The following is a 6,000-nucleotide window of genomic DNA, read 5'->3' as shown; positions in this document are numbered from 1 at the left end:
CTGTTTCTGAATTGTAAAGTAGCTGACAAATACAAATTTCTACTAAAGAGGTCCAGGCACTTATGGTCCTTGTCAGAGAGTGCAGATTTAGCATGAGTGTCCAAGATGTGCCTTCCATGTTTGTTAACTACATTGACACCAAAGAGTTAGAGAGATGAGAAAATAAAAATTGAGTCCATTTGGCACTGCATTTAGCCGTATGGAATGGAAATCCATCAACCTCATGAAGAAACTTGCACAAATACAGACAGATATCATCTTCCTTTCCAAATGCAAACGGATGGACATCATACCAAATGGACTAAAGGTAAAAAATCCACTGCTATCTACATACTACACAGACCACAGTGAGAGATTATGTCATGCTCTATCAAAAAAACTGAGGAACCACCTGATCAGCATCCTATACAGCAAACAGGAAAACATCAAAAAAGAGCTCTCCAACCTGGAGACTCTCATTAATAACCAAACTTCTATACAAACGGACTTCACTAGAATAAGACAGGAGATCTACATTACTCACTTCACCTCTCTTCAAAGGAAAAAGGACTGTAAGCTGTCTAAACTCCTACCTGCCACATGGGGCCACAACAGTGGTACCCCTAACCCACCCAGCAATATCGTCAATCTATCCAACTACACACTCAGCCCAGAAGAAAAGTCTGTCCTATCTCGGGGACTCTCTTTCTGCCCTGCCACCCCCACCAACATGATACAGTTCTGTGGCGATCTGGAAGCCTACTTTCGCCGTCTCCGACTCAAAGAATACTTCCAGGACAACACTGAACAGTGCACTGATACACGGGTGCCCTCCCACCAACAGCACAAGAAAAAAAACTCCACATGGACTCCTCCTGAGGGTCGAAATGACAGCCTGGACCTCTACATTGAATGCTTCCGCCGGCGTGCACAGGCAGAAATCGTGGAACAACAACATCGCTTGCCTCACAACCTAAGTCGTGCAGAACGCAATGCCATCCACAGCCTCAGAAACCACCCTGACATTATCATCAAAGAGGCTGATAAAGGAGGTGCCATTGTCATCATGAACAGGTCTGACTATCAAAAGGAGGCAGCCAGACAACTCTCCAATACCAAATTCTACAGGCCACTTCCCTCAGATCCCACTGAGGAATACACTAAGAAACTACAGCATCTACTCAGGACACTCCCGACACTAACACCAGAAGAAATCAACATACCCCTAGAGCCCCGACCAGGGTTATTCTATCTACTACCCAAGATCCACAAACCCGGAAATCCTGGACGCCCCATCATCTCGGGCATTGGCACTCTCACTGAAGGACTGTCTGGATATATGGACTCTCTACTCAGACCCTATGCCACTAGCACTCCCAGCTATCTCCGCGACACCACTGATTTCCTGAGGAAACTACAATGCATTGGTGACCTCCCAGAAAACACCATCCTAGCCACCATGGATGTAGAGGCTCTCTACACAAACATCCCACACACAGATGGAATACAAGCTGTCAGGAACACTATCCCTGATGATGCCACAGCACAACTGGCTGCTGAGCTCTGTGCCTTTATACTTACACACAACTATTTCAAATTTGATGACAATATATATCTCCAGATCAGTGGCACTGCTATGGGCACCCGCATGGCCCCACAATATGCCAATATCTTCATGGCCGACCTGGAACAACGCTTCCTCAGCTCTCGTCCACTCACACCCCTTCTCTATCTACGCTACATCGATGACATCTTCATCATCTGGACCCATGGGAAGGAGACTCTGGAAAATTCCACCATGATTTCAACAGCTTCCACCCCACCATCAACCTCAGCCTGGACCAATCTACACGGGAGGTCCACTTTCTTGACACCACGGTGCAAATAAGTGATGGTCACATTAACACCACCCTATATCGAAAACCCACCGACCGCTATGCCTACCTTCATGCCTCCAGCTTCCATCCCGGGCACATCACACGATCCATTGTCTACAGCCAAACACTGAGGTACAACCGCATCTGCTCTGACCCCTCAGACAGAGACCAACACCTACAAAATCTCCACCAAGCATTCTCAAAACTACAATACCCGCACGAGGAAATAAGGAAACAGATCAACAGAGCCCGACGTGTACCCAGAAGCCTCCTACTGCAAGACAAACCCAAGAGAGAAACCAACAGGACTCCACTGGCCATCACATACAGCCCCCAGCTAAAACCCCTCCAACGCATCATCAAGGATCTACAACCCATCCTGGACAATGATCCCACACTTTCACAGGCCTTGGGTGGCAGGCCAATCCTTGCCCACAGACAACCTGCCAACCTGAAACATATTCTCACCAGCAACTGCACACCACACCATAATAACTCTAGCTCAGGAACCAATCCATGCAACAAACCTCGATGCCAACTCTGCCCACATATCTACACCAGCGACACCATCACAGGACCTAACCAGATCAGCCACACCATCACTGGTTCATTCACCTGCACATCCACCAATGTAATATACGCCATCATATGCCAGCAATGCCCCTCTGCTATGTACATCGGCCATACTGGACAGTTTCTACGGAAAAGGATAAATGGACACAAATCAGACATTAGGAATGGCAATATACAAAAACCTGTAGGAGAGCACTTCAACCTCCCTGGCCACACTATAGCAGACCTTAAGGTGGCCATCCTGCAGCAAAAAAACTTCAGGACCAGACTTCAAAGAGAAACTGCTGAGCTTCAGTTCATCTGCAAATTTGACACCATCAGCTCAGGATTGAACAAAGACTGTGAATGGCTTGCCAATTACAGAACCAGTTTCTCCTCTCTTGGTTTTCACACCTCAACTGCTAGAACAGGGCCTGATTGAACTGACCTCGTTATCTCTAGCTTGCTTGCTAGCACACATATATATACCTGCCCCTGGATATTTCCATTACATGCATCTGAGGAAGTGGGTATTCATCCACGAAAGCTCATGCTCCAAAACGTCTGTTAGTCTATAAGGTGCCACAGGATTCTTTGCTGCATTTGGAACATAGTATTTCTTATCCACTCTCTTGCATGTGGGCAGAATTGTGGTTAGGGTGTGCCAGATAATAAGGCCCTGCTGGACCCTGCAAAGGTTAACAGGCAGGGCAATGCGGGCAGATGAAGCTGTATGGAAGCTATCAAGCAGCTTATGATTTGGTTCTTTAACCTCCTCAAGAGGGATCTGCAAAGAGTCCCCAATTCTCTTGACTAGTTCCTGAAACTGTTTAAAATTATCTACCAAGGATGGAACAGATGGCCTAACTGCTTCATCCAGGGATGAAGAAGAGATCTTAGCTAGTGGAGAGACATCTTCATCAGCTCTAGCATTCTGTTCCACAAAGGTTTCTTCCTGAGGTTCCAGTTTCCTAGAGAGGGAAGGTGATGAAGGCTGTCTATCACTGTGACAGGTGGTGCTATAGGCCCTAGAAAATTGCTGATGATAGGCCACACAAGGGTCAGTATGGCCTAGGAGGCCAAGGACATTGCGCATATGACATGGGTGGAAATATCCATGGGTGTTCATAGCAGCAAGATGGTGTTTGTGGCCATCTCTCATGAGTGGCACCAATCTCTTCAGAGACCTCAAGAAAGGAGCCTCTATAAGAATGGAGAGGAGAGCCCTGCACAGATATTTGGGAAACTGAGCAAGATCTTCAGAATTCACCTCTTCCAAGTCACTCTGTATCAGTGGAGCATTGGAAGAAGCATGAGATGAAACCGTAGGTACCGGGCTAATGTCCGGAGATCTGGAAGTCTGTGGTACCAAGAGTATATCAGAGCAGAGCAGTGGTGAGTCAGGCATCTTGGACACAGCAAGGTCTTGGGGAAAGTGAAGCTTCTGTGTACCGAGAGTGTTGTCAGTACTGCATCCATGGCCTGCGCTGAAGCGATAGTGGATGAGGAAGTTGACAGAATCATGAATCTTGACTGCTCCAAGAGGAGTCCAGAGAGTTCTCAAGTGGGTTTTTTTGATACCGAGAAGTAGAGCTCTTCTTGCCACCTTGGCTCCACTGACAGTACTGATGATCTCTTGAAGCCTGAGACTTTACAGTCTTTAGGTCTGATAGCAGCACCCTTGGTACCTGAGGAACAAGCAGTTTTGTGGGTACCAGGTTGGAGAGCAATGAGTGCTGAAATGAGTGGAGTCATCAGAGACAGAATTCCTACCCGGAGAACTCGAGGGATGGTCTTTGGGAGTCATATAGGAGGAATTTTAGATCTTCTCTTAAATATTGTTGAGGAGTGAGGCTTGGGTTCAGTGAACTTACTCGGGAACTGGCATACAAGGAGTGGTGGGTGGTCCCCTGGCTTGGGTCAGACGCTGGGTGCAATGAGGTCTCCATCATAAGTGGTTGAAGTTTGATCTCCTGTTTTTTTTCCTGGCTCTAAATTTTAATGCCAGACAGAAATTGCACTTTTAGGAAATATGAGATTCCCCAAGGCATTCACTTGGATTGCCTCCCAGCATGATAGGCAATGTTTGAAACCCAGAGAACCGGGCAGACCCTTCCAGTACAGTAAAACTCCAGGACAGAAGAAACTATATCTATAAAAATATTTTTATACAGGTTTTTTTTAAAACTACTATAGCTGGGATGCACTATACCTCAAAGTAGCACCCAGTAACTCTCATATTCATCATTTGTATATGGTTGTGATATTGCACACAAAGCATGCCTTGTTAAGCTATCATATGAAAGGTCATGATCTGCTAAACTCGTGTGTGTGTGTGTATATATGGATAGATAGATAGATATAGATAAAGTGTATGAAATCGAGATTTTGATATATAGTTGTTGTTGAAATATGTTGCAAGTCTGGGAGATGACCACAGTTGGCCTTCCAGTGGCAACAAGGGGTGACACACCCCCAAATGGGTGTTAAGCCACCATCACGAGCCATTGAACAGCAGGAGAATTGTAAACAAGAGATTTACAGTTCTGCAGGAGACAGTTGCACACCACACAATGAAGACTGCTCAACTCTGTGACTCAGCAAGACACACCATGACATGTTTAAGCCAGTAACTTTCCTGGGACATGAACTGAGAGTATAAAATAAAGGCCAGTGGCATCATGATGGTGACCTAAGCCCAGAGGTAAGTGGGATACCGGGAGGAAACACGAGGAGGACGGTACAAGACAGGAAGCCTCCTGATTCATGCTGAAAAAGTAGGGCAATCAGCTAGTTATCTTAGGCGCATGTACACAAATGCAAGAAGCCTGGGAAACAAGCAGAAAGATTGGAAGTCCTGTCACAGTCAAGGAACTATGATGTGATTGGAGTAACAGAGATTTGGTGGGGTAACTCACATGTCTGGAGCACTGTCATGGATTGGTATAAACTGTTCAGGAAGGACAGATACAGGAGGAAAGGTGGAGGAGTTGCATTGTATGTAAGAGAGCAGTATGATTGCTCAGAGCTCCAGTATGAAACTGGAGAAAAGCCTGTTGAGAGTCTTTAGGTTAAGTTTAGAGGTGAGAACAACAAGAGTGATGTCATGGTGAGAGTCTGCGATAGACCACCAGACCAGGAGGAGGAGGTAGACAAGGCTTTCTTCGGACAACTAACTGAAGTTTCCAGATCACAGGCCCTGATTCTAATGGGGGACTTCAATCACCCTGACATCTGCTGGGAGAGCAATACAGCTATGCACAGATAATCCAAGAAGTTTTTGGAGAGTGTTGGAGACAACTTCCTGATACAAGTGCTGGAGGAACCAGCTAGGGGCTGTGCTCCTCTTGACCCGTTGCTTACAGCCTGGGAAGAATTGGTAGAGGAAGCAGAAGTGGGTGGCAACCTGGGCAGCAGTGACCATGAGATGAAAGAGTTCAGGATCCTGACAAAAAGAAGAAAGGAGAGTAGCAAAATACGGACCCTGGACTTCAGAAAAGCAGATTTAGACTCCCTTAAGGAACTGATGGGCAGGATCCCCTGGGACGCTAATATGAGCAGCCAAGTAGTCCAGGAGAGCTGCCTGTATTTT

Source organism: Gopherus flavomarginatus, chromosome 1 (assembly GCF_025201925.1).
Source record: "Gopherus flavomarginatus isolate rGopFla2 chromosome 1, rGopFla2.mat.asm, whole genome shotgun sequence".
NCBI lineage: Eukaryota > Metazoa > Chordata > Testudines > Testudinidae > Gopherus > Gopherus flavomarginatus.
Note: the sequence above shows the minus strand (reverse complement) of the source record.